This window comes from Coturnix japonica, chromosome 2, assembly GCF_054131305.1.
Source record: "Coturnix japonica strain WE chromosome 2, WE-NBRP24, whole genome shotgun sequence".
NCBI classification, from domain to species: Eukaryota; Metazoa; Chordata; class Aves; order Galliformes; family Phasianidae; genus Coturnix; species Coturnix japonica.
The window spans coordinates 40,202,757-40,222,779 of NC_140664.1; the positions used below are offsets into that span (position 1 = coordinate 40,202,757).

The 20,023-nt window shown below is 36.8% G+C and overlaps 1 long non-coding RNA gene across 3 annotated transcripts in view; it reads left to right on the forward strand.

Moving 5' to 3' along the window:
- The first annotated feature begins 1,710 nt into the window (after nt 1-1,710).
- Nucleotides 1,711-20,023, forward strand: part of LOC107310107 (uncharacterized) — a 32,439-nt gene continuing 14,126 nt past the window's right edge. For all 3 annotated transcript variants that reach the window (XR_001553481.3, XR_014942593.1, XR_014942594.1), the window contains exon 1: nt 1,711-1,934. This is a non-coding gene — a long non-coding RNA (uncharacterized LOC107310107). The remainder of the gene's footprint in view (nt 1,935-20,023) is intronic.

Genomic DNA, 20,023 nt, shown 5'->3' on the forward strand with positions numbered 1-20,023 from the left:
GCAGTCTGTAACCTGGGCCGCGTTATTTTCCACCGTTTGTCTTACCTTCAGGGAACATTTAAATAATTGCCTAGTCAATCAGAGCAAGCCATTCTAATCTTGTTTCAGTATTATTTTGGCCTGTATAATTCATTCAGAGGAAAACAGCTCCCTCATCCCCAGTTTCTAGGAAACCTTTTCTGGTAATTCATATTGACAGCAGTGAGTCGTGACATTTATCGGTGAGGTGAAGCTGACCAGCTGCAGGGCTCCTGACTGATTAACTCAGCCAACAAGCTGCTCATGATTCCAGCCAAGTATTGACTTTTCTTTCCTTCCCCTCTAGTTGGAGAGGAAATATGGAGGAATACTTTATCACTACATTTTTATTTTTACCAGTCATACGAAAGTTAAAAAATAGACGACAGCATCTTCCCCTTAAGCTTTACTTTCTTAATGTAAAAGTGTATCAAATACACTTCAAGGAAAGAAAATCAGCCTTGAATTTAAACTAGTTGAAATATAAAATAAATGAGCAAATTTTATCTAACCTTATTGGAATAATTTACTTCAATAGTAGTGAGATTCAGTCTTGTAAACAACTTGTCTGTAATCAAATGACCTTTGGGATGAAAAGCCACTAGCGTTTAAACTTAGCTCATTTTCATTCCTTCAGCCCAGAAGCACAAACTGTGCTTCAAGGTAGGAAGTATCTTTATTCTCATTTGTTTATGAGCTTTTAAAGCCAAGAAACTGAAGTCAAGGAAAGAGAATTTTCAATATTGTTTTGTTTTCAATCTACTCTAAAATGACCATCTTTTTGGTCAGGGCTTGGAATTAAGAGCTTTTCATCTTTAGTAGCAAGAAAAAAATCCTGACTATTTCAGCAGTAGTTGTCCCAGTCCCACTTTCACTAAGGAAAATGTAAATTAGGAATTCTCTAGGGCAATTTTAACTGATGTCTATTTCTTTCCCTATATCTGCAACATCACACACATGGAAAGAACAATAAAATATTTTATAACGGCTATTAGAATGAAAGTTTTCATATAGTTATTGACAAAGGTGTGTGAAATCAATGTGATTTTGTACAATATTGTTAATAATCTGTTTTTTCTGAGGTGTCACATTTAAGTGTCTTGAAATTATGCTATTACTATTACATCGTGAGTTCACTTTTTCCATCTCTCTTATAAATCTGAAGTGATTCTAGAGAATGCAAGTGATAATTTGATACCATGAAGTCAAATATCAACAAATAAATGAAGGTATTGTGGCTAGCCTGCACCGTTGTAAGAAAAAAAATTAGCATTAGCATACTCTAGCATATATAATTTACATACTACAGCATCATTAGATGAGTTTGCTAACTAACACAATTGAGCATCCTAATCCTCTCAGGCTCTCCTGATCAGAGAAAAGGAGTTTCAGCAGAGAAACAAGCGCTTCCCAGAAAAGGCTACAGATAACAGTCTAACCAGTTTCTTTGACTTTTTGAGTCCCTTAATTCTTGACTGACTTGCCCAAGCCACAATCATATTTTAAGAAAGACGAAGTATTTCTAGAACTGGCATTTTCAAGCACCAGTGAATTACTGAATCAGGCATTCATTCTTGGCATTGATATGTAAGACCCATAATTGCTGATTGAGGATGTGACATTTCCAGAAATAGCAGTTAGTGTAGCAAAGGACACAACACCGTTGGGAAGATAAGTCAGAGGTGACAAGACCATGCAGCTGCCAAAGAACAGGCATGCCTTAGTACATCAGTGTTAGACCTAACTGCATTCAAGTGATGTAGTCTTGATGGACACTGAAGTCAAACTCTTTGCTAATACTGCCGTCTGATTTCTGTGATATGCATTGCCTGGGATTAATACAGGGGCCGTTACTGCTGCTTTTCAACCTGACGGAAAGCAGCCAGAATTAGAGCTGAGAAGAACACAGAGAACAGGTAGGAAAAGATGGTGAGGGAAAAGGGAGGGAAAAATGGTTTGACATAAATCAGTCATAGGGGGGCTTCTGACAGGAAGCAAAATAAACTGTCATTATTATCATAAGAACTGTGGGATGGAGAAAATGTCCACTAACAAAAACATTCTCATTTTGCTATGATAGAAATAAAAGACATGCAATTTACAGAAACTTGAATGTTTGTACTAAATCTATTAAAGTTTTTGTTGCAATATGGATCATCAAAGTCAGAATGATCACAGAATACACAAATATCAAACATCTAACAGCATGATATGTGCACTGCCCTGCTAGTTGTATAACTGTAGATTTCTATACTTTGTTCAATTTTTTTTCCAGTGTAAAAAAATTATCTAATCCTGTTCATAATTATGATGCAGTTATGATGTTATGTTTGAACAGTGTTTGCATTTTCAGAGATAGACTCAAAAAAAAAAAAAAAGAAAAAAGAAAAAAATTTTAAAAAAGTATATTTTTAATCTGTGGTTAGAGCAGGTCCTTTAACAGGAAAATATATTAGTTTGTCTGTATGAAGTGTTTTGACTTCTTCAAAGGTAATTCCAAAAAACACCTTTTGTCATTCCTCCCCAGTGCATTATGTTGTGACAAGTCAGTCATGTTACATAACATGATGTGACTGATACCAAATAGCATGTAAAAGATTTGATTTCTTTTCCTTTTAGAACAAGGATTCCATGCTACGTAGTGCTGGTTTTTATGGGGGTCTTTTCTTGCTCTTTAAAATGAGAGAACAAAGGAATGCCCACTTTGAAAGACCTTCCATAAAAACAGAGTTTCAGAATATTGTTAAATATTTAGTTTACATCTGTATATTAAGTATTTTCACCTTTGAAATGTGCACATTTTCACCACCTGCCTCTCTCTACTGTTTCACCAAGAGAAGATTTTTATTAGGCACTATAAAATAGACTTTGAGAAACTTAAGCATGTAATCCTGTATGGCTCAAAACATCACATGGTGAGGTGCGTACTGCATTGTCAGTGACCCGCTAGACTGACCCAGTTACTTCTCTGCACTGAGAGAAGCAGGAAAGAAGGAGGAAGGAGGGCACCGAAAAGGCACTAGGAAAGGGAGGGCACAGCAGGCATGTAGGTGAATGAAAGGCAAATATCTCCTTCCTTCTCCCACCATGTATTCTTAAAACTGCTGCTGTTTTGGACCCCCTGAAGCCTGTATGTGAAGAGAGATTCATATTTTCAGAACTGTTCCAAGGAATTATTTTATCTGCCGTAAATTAATCCACCACAATTTAATCCAACTGCTGTGTAATCCAACTGCTCTTAATAGAGTTATCCCAGGGACAGCATTGGTCCATCAGCATAATTTGTTCTGGGTTAAGTGGCATGAGAAACCAGGTTAACTGGAGATTTGCTACCTATCAGCGACTGGCTAACAAAGAAGAGTTTAAAAAATAAAGCAGACTAGTCTTACCCTCCACCTTAAAAGTAAATTTTCACTGATTGTCTCAATGAAATAATTTTCATACTCACAAAGCAGCAGAAGCAGATCAAAGATGAAGAGAAGGAGAATAGTGCAAGTATGAAAGAGTAAGGCAAAAACTCAAGAAACCTCACACAGGAGCACAACTAGCACCCTGACACATCTCTTTCTCATGCACGTTCAGTTTTATGTAAGCCTTACTCCTGGATTGAGTTGCAAGAGCCAAGATTGGTTATGTCTTCATTGCATTTCAGTCTATTGAGAGTGGACTCCATTATTTAGGGCTTTACAGACCAATTAGTGATTCATTGGATGTGTAATATACAGCACATGAATAGCAAAATCAAACTGGCTACAGTCTTTGCACTGAGAGTTAATAATAACAGTGAAATATCTAGGCACAAAAAGAGGGAAAGTTTATATATGTTGCATCTGTTAAGTGCACAGTTGTATAAAGCCATGCTTATTCTTTACTGCTTTACTTTACTGAGTGAGTCTGCTCACTCAGGAATAAAAGAATGTTCCCTTTTGGATGGTAACAAATGAAAAGTTGATTCTTAGAAAGAATAACTAGAAGTCACCAAAACTGTTTGTGGATTCAAATGCATTGCAGGGTCAAACAGTTTTGAATTTCCTTAATCTCTTTGGTTAAAGATTAACTAAAGGCCAATTGTGTACCTATTTGGAAGCCATGTATTTATTTGGAATATTTACTGAGTCTTAAGACGGGAAGAATAAAGAATTCCTTCATCGAAAGATAATAAAGCTTAGCTGTTCAATATTCTTATCGCTTAACCAAACTAGAATTATATAGCCTTGACTGATTGCAAAGCACAGAATTGCAGGCGTGAATAACATTGTAAAAATGGAACTCCAAAGCAAGACAGTGGAGAGAATGATCATGTTAGAATGAAAATATTGCAGACAGGCAATTACGTTGCAGTGTTTCCCCAACATTATATTTCACAAGTTTGATTCAATTAAAATTATATCAAAGCTTTCTAAGTGAAAAAAAAAAAAAAAAAAAAAAAAAAGGGCACTAAAGGCCAGTAGAGTTATGAAAATTGGCTTCACAGATGGCTGGCTTGCTCTCTAAGAAAGCAGGCAGTCTTCAGAAAACTTCTGAAGCAGCCTCGTAGTTACTTAACATTTGCAGAGCTGATACAAGGTGAAGAGGACAACCATACAAATTAGTGCCAAGAAGCTGGCTAAGAAAAAGGATCATTCATTTGAACCATTAGCTCTTTCTCTGATTCTCAACAAATTCATACTTTTGGAGAAAAGTAATCACATTTTGAAACTATATCTTCTAGAGATAGACTCCTCTGTGGCTTTCTACCCAATCAATCACATTTTAAATGCCATACATCAGATTCCAGAGTTTCACATAGTTTCACATATCAGAAAGTAAGGAGTAGAACACTTTACAGTGGAATAATTGTAAAATTGGTGAAAATCTTGTGTGAATGTAACAAACAAACCCACAGATTTCATGAGTGAAGTCACCCAAAAATATACCAACTTTTCATCTACAAGATGGGTGGCAAAATGTGTTCCACCTAGAATTTGGGTTGGTTGATTTGTGAGTGTGTGTGGAGGGAAAGCAGCTAAGTTGTTGGTCTTCTTTTAGATGAGGCCTCAAGGTTTATAGTCTGTTTGGAGACTGAAATTGTCTTAGGGGTAAACTTCCACCTTGATGGGTTTTCTGCCCCTCCCCTTTCCCCCATTTGTTAAATATCTGATTGCTTCTTAAGCAATCGGCCCTTGAATAACAGCCTTAATAATGTTGCTTGCATTATGCTTTGAGATTTTCCAGGGCAAGTGTCACTAACTACATGCAAAAAATTATTACAAAGATTACACCATCAATACTGAAACTGTCAGATGGCACAAATGTCTGTAAATGTGTTTAAATAGATACACAGAATCGAAGTTTGGAAAGGAACTACAAGATCATGTAGTCCAAACTCCCTCCTATTACCATTGTTACCCAGTCCACTAAATCATATCTCATAGCTCCTCATCCAGATCACTCTTGAATGCTGTCAGGGACAGCAACTCCACCACCTCCCTGGGCAGCCATTCCAGTGCCTGATCACTCTCTGAGAGAGAAAGTTTGTCCTTATGTTTAATCCAAACATCCTCTGGTACAATTTGCAGCCATCTTCTTGGGTCCTGTGTGTTGATGGGGAGAAGAGGCCGAAGTCCTCATCACAGCCTCCCTTCAGGAAGTTGTAGAGTGCAATGAGGTCTTCCCTGAGCCTCCTTCTCCAGGCTAAACAATCCAGCTTCCTCAGCCACTTCTTATAAGACTTATGCTCCAGACCCCTCACCAGTTTCATTTTCCTTCTCTGGACGCATTCCAGGACTTCAGTGTCTTTCTTGTAGTGAGGATCCCAAGACTGAACACAATACTTGAGGTGCGGCCTCACCAGCACTGAGTATAAGGAGATGATTACCTCCCTGCCCCCGTGGGCCACACTATTTCTAATGCAGGTCAGGATGGCATTGACCTTCTTGGCCACCTGGGCACACTGTCAACTCATGTTCAGCTGAGCACCAACCAACACCAGGTCCCTTTCCTCTTCACAGTCATCCAGCCATTCAGCCGTAAGCGTATAGAACTTCATGGGGTTATTGTGGCCAAAGTGTAGAACTCAGCACTTGGTCTTGTTGAACCTCATCCCATTCACCTCAACCCAGCTATCCAGCCTATCCAGATCCCTCTGAAAGACCTCCCTACTCTCAGGCAGATCAACACCACCTCCCACCTTGGTGTCATCTGCAAACTTGCTGAGGGTAGACTCATCAATGAAGAAAGTAAGCAAGATGGGCCCCAGTACCGACCCCTGGGGGACACCATTTGTAGTGGCTCTCCAGCTGGACTTAGCTCCATTAATTGCTACCTGCTGGATATGGCCTTCTAACCATCTCCTTACTCAAAGAAGAGTAAACCTTTCCAGGCCATGGACAGTCAGTTTCCGCAGATGTGGAGACGTGCCAGGATGACAGGAGAGGACTGTGTCATTCAATTGCCCAAGTCTCACTGTTGAATCAGGTGCAAGTCAGGGTGCCATTTATAGTGTTTAATATGTTTCTTGTAAATGTGCAGGAAATGTTTGTTTGAAGTTATGAAGGAAACAGTATTGATGTTCACAGAGATGCGACAAACTACTTGATGAAAGAAATCATTTTCAAGAAATAGTCCTATGGGAGAAAAAGAGCCTGTTTATTTACACAAAGATCAAAGTAACTTTCATATGAATTGAAGCTAAATATTTAGTGCTTGAGCTACTAGCAAAGAACACTCTAAACTTCTGAAGGAAAGAATAAAAAGCAGGAGACAAATCCTGATATATATATAAATATATATATATATGATCTCTATTAGCAAAACAAAACAAAACAAAAACAAAGAAACAAAAAAAACACACAACACTTTTTGTTACTTGAGTTGCAGTAGTGTCTGGGGTCCAACTTGAGATCAGAGGCCTACTCTGTCGTATTATGTAAAACACTTAGTAAAATACAACCTCTTTTCTGACAAGCATATCAACTAAAGAGACAAAGGTCAAGAACTAACGTTAATTCAGTTGTATGAATTACACTTATAACTTCCACAAACATACATTAAATGAAACTCTCATGAATTAAACCAAGCGCAGTTTCACTGGAATTTATTTACTGTGTAAGTCAAGCAAGTCAAATATGAACAAAAGAACCTATACATTAATTTCTTATCATCAGAATGATTAAAACTTCCCTTAGTTTTTCTAATTGTTTTCCCATTTTTTTCTTCTAGCTATACCAAATTTAAATGCAATAGTCAAAACCAGTAAGGAGTTGTCCTTACAAAATAACGCAATATCATGACAGAGGTCATTCAGTCACATACTAATAATGCACAAAAGAAATGATTGGAAAAGTGAGGGATTTCTCCTTGACGTTCATAATCAGAAGTAAATATCCATCCAGCAGAGAAAACCATCTCTGTGTGGTTTCCCAGCAATTTCAACATGACCCGAAATAGATGCCTCCAGCTGGTAAGGCTCCCAGTCTTTCTCTGTTAGGATGATTTCTGAAGTTTGGAGAGAAAACTGTGCCAAAACTGATGGATATATCTGACTGCCAGCTTTTCTGTAGCTAGGGAGGGAGGGAGCTGGGAAATAGGCCAGTGGTATGTATTTCTCATAGTTCATCACCGTCTTCCCAGTCTCCGGCTGTAGATCCCTAAGCCTCTAGAAATCAGTCACATTAGTGACTTCGGACCATGATTAATCTGGAGCAAAGCTAAATTCGCACTTTCTCAGTTCGTGTAAACATTGTCTTCCTATGTGTAATGCACTGCCTTTCACTTTATGCTTCCAAATAGTCCTCATTTCTACAATATTTTTCCCAATAGCACAAGTGTACCCTTACCATCTGTCACATGTGGTCTGTTCTCTCTCTTGCACTTTATTGCAACCTCTATAAAATACCATATAAAGAGTAGGAATAACAAGGTAGTTGGTTGCATGGAGTAAATAAGGTGAAAAATTGAAGACATCTAGTAATAGACATTTATGAAAAAAACCTATTTTCTTTCTATTCCTTCACAAGTTCAAAGCAATCTAAGCCACTGGCAAGGTATTCATTACTTATTTTAAAAAAGATGAATGACTTTTTTCAAAACGTGTTTAGTGAAGGTTTATCTCTCTGTGTGAGAGTTTATAAATAATTGAATAAGAACTAGACTATTAAAACAAAAATTACTTTGAATACTCAACACTGGGATACCAGTAAGAAAAAATGAAGAGATAGTGTATTAAGACTTACACATAATTTCAGGCACAGAGAAACACTGAGCACAGGAGAACAGTCTCCTCCTTTGCACTGCCTAATGGGATCGTGAGCTTCTCTGTTCTAGCAGCTATAGAATTGTGAAGTGTGTGCATTATTTCTATGACTGACCTAAGCAGAGCTCATCTGTGTGTCAAGACAGAGTTGGTCTCTGTGGGCTGTTTTCCTACATAAGTCTGAAAAATCCTAAGTTTCCACATTTTCCCTTAGGAGCTCAGTCTGCTCTCCCAGGTTTTATTTTCAGGATTTTCTTGAAATCAATCCATTTTCTACCTTTACGATTTCATCTCACTTTGTCAGGTAACATTGCAGTTCTTGGTAGTGATCTTAAAAGCCACAGATTTTAGAGCTGATAGCACCTTTTCACAAAATAAATAAATAAATAAATATAAAAATTCCCTTTTGAAGAATTATTGTCATTGTTTTGAATTCAAATTATAACAACAAAGTGAAAAGTTAACTGCTAGTAAAATCAAATCAGCCAATCTCTATATGTACATTTTATTTTATTCTTCATCAGAAATTGTAGAACCATAGAATATCCCCAGTTGAAAGGAGCCCGTAAAAGTCATTGAGTCCAAATCCACTCAAAAATCGGATCATACATCTGAGAGTGTTGTCCAAGCATTCACTGAACTTTGGCAACTTGGGTCTGTGAGCATTTCCATTGGAAGTCTGTTCCATGCCCCTCACCCTCTGGTAAAGGACCTTTTTCTTTATCATTAACCTGACACACCTGTGAGGAGCTGTAGAAAACTATGAGGCCTTCCTTCAGCCTTCTCTGCTCTGGGCTAAACAAACCCACTGATCTCAGCTGCTCCTCATACAGTTCTCCCTCCAGACCCTTCACCATCTTTGTAGTCCTCCTTTGGACACTGTCAAATAGCTTTTTGTCCTTTTTGTACTGTGACACCCAAAATTGCACACATTGGTTGAGGTGAGGCTTCACCACTGCAGTGTAGAGTGGGACAATCCCTTCCCTTGACCAGCTGGCAATGCCATATTTCATGCATCCCAGGATATGGTTGGCCTTCCTGGCTGCCTGTGTACACTCACTGTTGACCCATGTTTAACTTTCTTTCCCCAGGGACCCTCAAATCTTCTTCAGCAGGGCTGCTTTCCAGCATCTCATCCCCCAGCCTGTATATATAGCCAGTGTTGCTAGAGAGCAGTGTTATTACAAAAAAAAAAAAAAAAGAAAGAAAGAAAAGAAACCAAAAAAAAACAGGATGGAATTCAAGATGAAGTTAACAAAACACAGATATAGACAGAAAATATGAAAACATTCAGCAGGAAATGCAAGATGCTATGCTTATGCTGGATCATTTAACTACATGAATACAGTATGAGGAATAAATGGCTACAAAGAGTTCTATTGAAAAAAAAAAATAGAACAAAGAAAAAAAAAGAAAAAAGTTGAGTCCACATTATTGTATTGATGGGGGAAAAAAAAAAAAAAAAAGCCACAGTATACATGTAACAGGATGTATAAGGAAAAGTATGACTGAAAGGAAATGTGAAGTAATCCTTCTGTTCAATGCTTTATTCAGTGCTATAACCTTAAATGGAATATTGTGTCTAATCCTAGGCACAACAGTTCATCAAACTCATAGATCAACATAGGCAGTCTAGAAAAAAAGATACAAAAAGAAAAAGAAAAAATATCAGTGCTTTTTACAAAATTGGCTATGAGGAAAGACTAAAGGAAATAAGTTTGTGTAATTCAGAGAAGAAAAGACCAAAGGGTGGCATTTGCTTTCAATAACAGTTAAACAAACAAAAGTGATGAAATAATTTCTTCAGGTATTTTTTTCCACCTAAATATCATGATTTCCAACCACTGAAGAAAACTGCACTATGGAGAAGAGAGATGAACCAAAAATGCACAATATCTCAATTACAAAAATAAAACTATCATCTCTGCCTTTACCGAGTACTTATTTTAGGAACTCATAACTCATGGGCAGTTGAGACAGAAAGACAGATTTTATGTAGGTTAAGTACATTTTAAAGTTTACCTGCATTATAACATCTGAAATTCCTTCCAACCCAGAAATGGAAGGTTTTGCCAAAAAAAAAAAAAAAAAAAAAATTAAAAAAAATTGAAAGTTTATTAAACTTTGAAATTATAGAAAACCAACTTCAGAAAGGCTAAGTGAACTGGGTGATTTAGCCTTGAGAAAAGAAGACTGAGAGGGGAACCTGATCCAGGACTATAAATATCTAAGGTGTGGGGGCAAAGTGGCGAGGCCAGGCTCTTTTCAGCAGTGTGTGGAGACAGAACAAGGGGAAATGGACAGAAACTGTAGCATAAGAAGTTCTGCACAGATGTGTGCAAGAACTTCTTCACAGTGAGGGTGATGGAGCACTGGAACAGGCTGCCCAGGGGGCTTGTGGAGTCTCCTTCTCTGGAGATATTCAAGACCTGCCTGGACCCAACCTGTGCAACCTGGTGTAGGGAACCTGCTTTGGAAGGGGGGTTGGACTTGATGATCTCTGGAGGTCCCTTCCAATCTGTATGATCATGTGATTCTGTGATTTTCATCAGTTTTTGACCACGAAAATCTCTGTAAAGAATAAGTGTAACTACCGTTCTATTTATTTTGAAGTAGTCTCAATTTCACCACTGCTGTGACAATGTCTTGAGACTTTTAATAATCACTTTACAGTTAAATAAATAAATAAATAAAATGGAACAACTTAATGTTATATGAATAATATCTCATATATAAATATCATAACTTCAATAAAAGGGATGTATTAGAGCATATGAAAAATTTAATGTTTTGCATCTGCAAAATTCACACTTTAATTGTTTTGTAAAGCACAAAATTAGCAGCAAAGATCTTAAAAAAAAATAAAACAATCTTGACTGACTTTGCACTATATGTCACACACATATATTCATATAATATTCTGAAATAAGTTCTGGATCACATTATTAATTTTCATGGACCTCAAAATAGGAAAAGTTAATTGGTAACAAAGCATCAAAATTTTGTACTGAAGAAGGAATAGCAAACATCACTCTAAATGGGCACTTAGTAAATATGACATAGACAGAGTTAATTTCTGCTTCTCTTTGAGACTTCGTGAGATGTAGAGGAATGTAGATGTGAGATGTGAGATGCAGAAGAAAAAGAGACTCATCTTCCTTCATCTAAGAAGAAGTAGCTGTCTGATAATACTAACTGGGTGAAAAGGAAAGCTTGAGAACAAGCAGTGAAGCAGAACTTGAGCACTGCTTCAGAAACAATGTGAAATGTGAAAAATCAACAACCTGCACAGATTCTTCCTTTGAAAGCTGTCTTCCTCCCTAGCCACCAAAATTCTAGAGGAAATCCTTGAGTCCAAGTTATGTAGGTTCCCTATGGAACCTGTAATTTGCTGAGGTGGACAGTGGTTACCAGCATCTTCAGACAGAAGAGACACAGAGACATCACAAAACAGATGAAAAAGAGAGAATAAAATCTAGAAGAATCATCAAAGTTATGTTCTGTTGTGGGAACAGCTGAGAAGTTATACTGAACTCTACATGTTACACCCAACAAAATCAGCAAATGCTTTCCTGTCCTCAACTTTGTTTGCAAAACACATAGACTTAGGATCTGTGTTCCCCTTCTTATGTGGTGGTCAGACAAGAAAAGAGTAACCTAGGCTTGTCAATCAGTAACACACACAGCTGAAATCAGCTTGAAAATGTGTGAGATTGTCTAAATAGGAAACAATTTCCCCAGCTCAGAAAAAATGTTAATAGACACCAGCAACCTTGTGACTTGATAAATAGAACAGGAGACCAGGCAGTAATAACAAGAAAAGAGTTTCCATTAAAAAAAAATAAAAAAATCTTATCAGCCACCCACCATGTGCTATAATTTAAATGCTTTTGAGCAAAGAGCATTTCTTTACTGCTAACAGGTTTAAAATGTTGTAGCATGTAGACCAAAAAGTCTTGATTAGCTGTGGCAGATGAGTCAGCAGAGAAACAGTTCACAATGCAGTCCAGACCTTACATTTTGACACATATTGTTAAGGGCTCCCCAAAGTTATTCCCAAAAAAAAACCAAAAAACCAAAAAACAAAACCAAAAAAAAAAAAAAAAAAAAAAAAAGAAAGAAAAATAAAAAAACAGGGAAAAGTGTACAAAAATAAAGAAATAAAGTAAGGAAAGAAGAAAACGGAGGTCTAGCATCATGGCTTAACTTTGATTTAACCTTGAAAATATTATAAGGAATATGAAATGAGAGTGGAGAATATGACAGTCTCAGATTTTGTGAAGGTTTTAGTTTTTGTGTTAAAAAATAAATAAATAAATAAATAAATAAATAAATAACATCTAGTTATAGCTGGGGCACCAGATTCTTCAGGATAACTCTGCTAGGTATTAATGATACACTTTAGGTATAAAGTCATATTTACATACAGAGAAGGTGTGCTTTATTATTATGTGTTACTGCACAATTCTTTTTCTGTCTTCTTGAGAGAGAGAAAACACTGTAAATACTGCAGTGGGTATGCAGTAGTTCTGGGTAGCTACATCCCATGGATGGATATGGGCTTCCAAAGCATCAGTCTGGGAGGGCAGGAAGGAAAACATAAAATAGATTCTGAGAATTCTAGATCCTATGGCATTCCTAGCAAAAGATTATGTCTTTTGTATTCCAGGCAAATTATAGCCTGGTACATTATAATCTTTGTTTCTATAAGGCAAAATTCAATGACTGTTCGAAACAATTGTACAAGGTTGTTATCTGCTTTAGACATGAGAAAATTCCCCTTAATCTCTCAGAGACGGAATGTTCTTTACGATGTGAGAACCCATTCTCTTTTATTATTTTAACATTTCTGTCTGGTGGAAATTTTTTTTCAGTGTCCACTAGTAGATGCTGTTTTACTTCCCAGTGCAACAATGAGTCTAATGAAGAAAACAGTGGAAAAACTTCGAGGAAGGGTAGCAGTAAGAAACAACAACATAAAAAAGCAGTTTGCTGTAGAAACAAAAGAAAACAAAACAAAGAAAAATGTTAAATGACAAGCCCATCCATATACCTTTAAATTCAAGAGCTATGGTAACATTTTAATTTTCATTCCAGCTATTGAGGGTTAGACAATGAAACCCACTGCAACAGATGGAAAAAGTGTGACAACAGATATTCTACCCTATATATATATTCCCCACCAAGTTCTGTCACTTGGGCTGCACATGCCTAAACTCTGAAAATCTACCCAGTTTTCCTTTTTAGCCCGAGCCTGCAGTGAATAAATAAGTTATGAATAAATAATTTATGAATAATTTTCAGTCATGACTATTTATCTTTCAAAGATGGCAGAAGTCTTCTCTCTACATTTCTGGATTAGTACACAGTGCTTTGATTTCAAAATGTTGTTGGCAATTATTATTATTTTATTCCAGTACTTTTTGGAATGTGATCAAATTCTACAAAGATAGCAGAATGAGGAAATATTTTCCAGAATCCAGTTTTTCACCACTGTGAGTCAAATCATGTTATTTTTCTAATAAAATCATAGGAAACCTGTATTTCAGTAGCTACTAAAATGGCTCAAAGATGACCTAGCTTTGAGCAATATAAATAGAAAGACTGATGGTTTTAACAGTATACTGTTAGATTTCTGTCAGCCATTTCACATCATGAGAGCTTTCTAACCATACTGTCAAATTTTGTACGTATTTTAACACACTATTATTTTCACTAGGCATAAATGACAGTCTTATAATCATACTACATCTAAACATAGAATCTTGAGGTACAGGTAAATAAAAGTGCAGATGGTGCTAGGAAAAATCTTACAGTAGATCTTGAACCAGACACTATTCTTGTGAATTTTATCTTGCATCCGTGTGCTGTAACTGTAGACCATCACACTGCACAGATGGAAATGCAAGTTTGAGGGCTATTGAGCCTGTGGATTTTCCCAGTGTGTCACAATTACAGAAACATCTGTGCTAAATAACTTCAAGCTGATCCACAGCAAAAATTGGCAATGTTCAATAACTCTCAATATCCATTTTCCCCTGTGGTGAGATGGCCTAGTGATTGCAAGTTGGACTATAGCATAAAACATGTAGCTTCATTATTTCAGAGTCTATTTAGAGATTTCTCCGGTGGTATATTACCTACAAAATCCATATGTTTTTTCCTTACTTAGCTGTATAGAGCCTCCATTCCAGAGATACCACATGCCTGCAGCTATCATTGACTTCAATTAGAGGTGTGGATCTGTATGTTCTCTGAAAACTAAGTCCTGTGGGGATACTTTTAATTGATTTTGATTTGCACAGGGAAAGGAAAAAAAAATAAAAATCTAGGTGACATGAACATAAGAGATCAGAAGGGAAACAGAGGCATTTTGCATTCAAGAACAAAGACTAAAAAACATTATCACATCTAATATATAGTTTGTACCATTATAGCATAGAAAACATACACCATTTTCTTTCTTCTAGCAGAGAAAAGGAAGCTAGAATTCCCTTAGGAAAATATAAAAGAATGAAAAGCATTCCCAAATACCCCCAGTAACATAATATAATTCCAGATCCATTAATATATTTAGACCACGCTGCAGTTTGTGAAAATTCAGCATTTTCACCTATGACTGAGACACCATTTCTCATCCTGCACACTCCTGCAGCACTGGAACATTGAGGTTTTTGCTGGCAAATGTGCATTACTCAAATATAGTACATTCCCAATTCTACATGCCCTGCTACAGATTCATTTTTCAATTCTTGTTTCCTGCGTTTGTTTCAGCCAGATAGGCACCCTAATACAGTCACCAGATTTTATCCACCCTCCCAGAATTCAAAATAAAAGATTGATAAATTTCTTAGCTACAACACAGCGCGCAATTTATACCTAATGAACATTTTTCCATGTTTTGTCCAATGTCACCTGGGATGTTCCAAGCAAAGAATACCCTTTCTCAGACACTGTGATCATTCTGTAGCATTATGGACTCAGCAGTGCAATTGTTTCCATTACATTTGATTTATATTTTATTTTCCTCAGTTCCATCTCCATTTCTTTCAGTACCTAAGCACTTCCTTAACTAACTGCTTTAATATTCAGACTCCAGAATTATCAGCAAAATAGTGACACATATCTTATCCGGCACTCAGCCAAGCTAAACACAGTTAGTACTTTCACCTTTATAAACCGGTTCTTGATAATTACTACTACCAGTTTTTAATTTTTCCCTAATTAATCTCTTTCTATGTACTGATCTGCAGTTACTCCAACTATCTTCTCATCTGAGATACAGAGGGACTTGGTTCTTGGTTTATGATGTGATTGCTCAGAGGAAACAACCAAAAATTATGCTGGCTTTCATGCACCTTTATCTCTTTGCCAGTTCTTGCATGATTTTCTTACTGTTCAATATATATATATGTCCTAGAACTGATGCACTGCTGGTTGGTATCTGAACACAAGCCTTCCTTTCATTCTTGATTCAAAACCTGTTGTTCTACTGAGAGGGTATACTGCACCAAAAAATAAATTATTTAAAAAGGACATATGTGAAGGAGAGATTGTAAGGCTGAAGGAATTTCTCAGTATATTTTTCTCCTAACCATCCCCCTGTCCCTGGTACACACCCACCTGAAATACTCCAGCAGCCCCTCTCTCAAAGTTTCTTTCTGCCAATTCTAACAAATGCCAAGTTGTCAAATGATGCTGCTATTGTGTCCCCATAGCAACAAGCTTTCTGGCCTGAGTGACAGAATTTCCATATTGTCAACTGGAAAATGTCCCACATAACTCTAAGAGCACCTGGAGTTTTCTTGCAATGCAATCTCTTTCTTTTCCCCTCCCATTTCTTCATATATTAAAGGGAAGTTATTTATACTCATTGCAACGGATGGCATGATGACAGGCTGAGCAATTGAAATTTGCTTTAAAATTCTCTAAATCTTTCCTTTCAGTGGATTTTATGTTCCTTTTGAAACAGCTGTGAATTTCAATGTTATCTTTAAAATAAATTTGAAAAAAATACTAGTAGGTAACATCAAGGTCTCGATAACTGAACAGAGAAAATACGTGATGTATTATGTGACACATTTTTTATGCTTTTAAAGTTTAAAAGAAATATAAGAGAACTGTTGAAAATGTGTTCCTTCAGTAGTAACACATTTCTAACCTATGAACATCTAACAGGTTATTCTACTGCATACTCCTCAGGTAAAAATAGTTAGGTCATATAGACTGTGCATGTACTGGTGGTAGACTTGAGGAAGAGAGAAAAGTGAAACCAGTTTCATTGAATCAGCTGAAGTTTGCAACAGTGGTGTTCATGTCCCCTCTCCAGTGTTAACAGCATTTTTCAATTATATTTAATCTCACTGAATCTTGAAGATGTAATCGTTCAGTTCATTTATCATAGCCACTTAAGATCATAACCAAAGCAATAACTTGGTACTCTCAAAGCATATGGAAACTGCTTTTAGCAACATCGTTACCACATTTAGATAACTCTGCACTAACATGGGGATAAAATAGATCAGAAGATAGCTTATTGTCTTTTGGACAAGATGTAAAGCCATACAGTGATATTTTAGTGACAGCTGAAGTTAGCCTCATTAGCCTTTACAAATGCATGTTGTGTAACTAGTTCTATTTCCTAGATTACCAAAGTAGTTTCACTAAGATGTTTAGGTTTTTGTTCTCTTCTGGACAGTAATTTTAGAGTATTTTTTTTCATACATACGTCTTGCACACTCCATGTCATTATGATCCCATATATGGAGTTAAGGTATAGGTACATAATTTGGACAGAAATAATATTTGATAAGTTTAACGCAAGTAAGAAATTATTTATTGTATCATCAGCACATTTTTCATCTGAGAATAACAGAAGAAAGGATGAATAGTGTCTTTCAAGGAAAGGGATTAACTTGCTTGCAAATATTGACTAAACAATAAAAATAATTTTACAGGGAAGTTTGTAGAATCTAAACAGTAGGCTAAATATTGTCTGCATATGGTTTTCTAGATGTTCCAGCTAATTATGGCTGTAAAAACACAGAGCGGTGTTTTAATGTAAAGTGTATCTGAGCCCTGCAAAAGCACTGAACTGGGTGAATTACTGCATCCCACAGATGAGACACCTTGAGCATTGTTTCTGTCTGGGTAAGTACAAAATACAATCAGCAGCAACACACCTGAGGTGGTTAGGTTATAAACACAGGTTCAGAGGAAAACTTGTCTGCATTACAGTGGAAGGTGCAGGAGCTGTGTATACGTGCCAAGCTGGCAGATTCAACAAGGTTTAGATATAGAGCACAGGAGTAGAGAGCTGGGAGGCATAACCTGAGGGCATCATACATCCTCCTTTGTCCTCTCAGAAAAAACAGTCCTCACTCACACAGGTCCTCAGCAATACATTCTGCGTCACCAAAGACTCACAAGACCCTGTCACAATATATAGAGTACATAGGGCTAAAACCCGCAAGACCTATGTGTACAACAGGCAGAATGAGGGAGAAATAAGCATCAAATACTCTTCAGCATTAAACAAACATTCTGAAGCACTGCCTGTGAGGAATTCACATCTGTGCTTTGTTATTACTGCTCCAAAACTGTCCTTTTCCCTACTCATCTTTAGTTTGGAATTCCAGCATTTCTAAATTCATGAAAGTAATTGCTTCAAACAGCACATGGGCTACTGCAATAAATAATACCTTGATTTCTGACCTGGCTCCTCCAATATTCTATTTTTCTAAGGCTGGGCTCAGAACAGCTCTTCCCATTGCCTGCTGAGCATTTTCTGATTTAAGCAATGCAAGTATTACTCTGCTCAAGTGTAGTATAGCAAATGAGTGCACCAGAATCCCACTGAGGCAGCTTATAGCCTGAGGGTACTAATTGTTCATCAGGAAGACCTTAAAGCCTATTTAATGCCAAAGACTAAAGATCTTTTTACCTCTTTGCCATTTAGTAATTCATTACTGAATCAAAATAAGAGAATGAAGGGTTTTTTCCTCATATAACAAATTAAAAAATGAACAGTTATCATGTTTTTCTTTATAGTACAGAAAGATTCGTGTGTCATCTTTCATGCAAGCCAATAATTCTATGATTTAAAGTCTTGATAGCTATAAGCCTTGAGTACAAAGTAATCTACTGCACAAGAATTTATAACATAAATCCCTTTAGGGTTCATGGCTATTCAGCCCAAGCATCCTATATCTGTCTATTTAATCTAGCTAATTTATCTATCTCTATATTTATAAAATATCCAGTTTCTAGAAGCCAGATGCCAGCAGTGTACATTTGTTTTGTTGACAAATTTGTTTGGTTGCTACATCTCAGATAGACACGATTCTGTCTGTAAAGAAATGTATGTTTTAAGAACAGTTATCACTATATTGATATATTTTATCAGACTTCATGTTCAGTCACATTCTGGCTCATTATAACATTTTTATTTGGGTTGGGATATATGTCTTACTAAGCAAAAAAGCTTGGAGGGGGATAATTATGGCAGCGGGGTAGGAAGAAAAGTACTGCAGAGGAGTTTCAAATCTTTGTCCAAGCAGCAGGGGCTGCCCTAATGCACAAAGTATCCCATCTACCGTAATCACAGTTGTTAGAGGAGCTGCAGTAATCAAAAGGTTAATTTGGGAAATATCAGTATGGTTTTATATTCTCATTCCCTATTATTCACACTAAGACTGTAAAACATCTCCAAACTGTGAATATTTTTCTGGAACTTCTCATTATTTGCCAGGAATGATTATGCTCTTTACATATCAAGGTTGATATAGAGACAGTGGAGAGTGACATTTATAAAAATGAAATAACCACACCTAAGTTTACACATAAGGGAGCTGCTGTTTCAAGAGGACAATTCCTGCCACTGTCCCTAATAGTGAAGGTCCTGCTGTGCTACTTTTGTTTCTGCTATGAGGGGACAAGTTCTTGCCCGCAGGCAAGACTGAACTTCCAAAATGATCATGTTATTCTCGGGGTCTAGTGAGCAATGTGGAAAGCATTGGGTTTTGAACTAAGGATGCAAGAGAGCTATAAGGATTTAATGTCTGGAATGAATCATGCTGCTAGAGCTCACTCTGCCACTGGTCAGTCATTGTTTGTGTGCTCACGTATTGTTACAAATCATTGCATGCTGGTATATTAAAGGCATATTTCTGCATTTGTTGTGTCAGTGAAAATGTTATAATGGTGGAAGTTTGTCTTGTTTTTATTGTTTCAGTAAACAAAATGCATGTGAAGTTGCAGTAAATGAAATTGGGTTGTGCTGTGTAGCTTCAGATTTGACCCGAAACACTGTGGTAAATGGTACCTAGTATGAAAGCTCTTCATTTTCTGACAAAAAGTAGACCAGCTAACAGGGTCCTCTGGAGAGGCCAAAAGCTGCCTCTCTCCCAAAGCTTCAGACCAACCAGTCCCTGCATTCTATCCTCCAGCCGTGCTTCATTTATTCCAGATTTTGAAGCAGAAAAGAAACTGATTGCTAAGTAAAACCATGTAGAAGATAAATGGAGATTTGCACTGTTTTATCTATGTTCAATAATGACACTTTTCCTAGGAGTAGCCACATTGCTCCCAATGGCATTTAATGGCTAAATCTGCTATATTATTCTATAGAGACTCATATCTTTGCAGATGACTGTCATTGTTATGGAGAACCTTTAGGATAACAATATAAAGGCACATCTTTATTCAGACTTGCACTACAAAGCAATCACACTCAAGGCCCTTCATTGTTCTATGCACTTAATCCAATTTTAT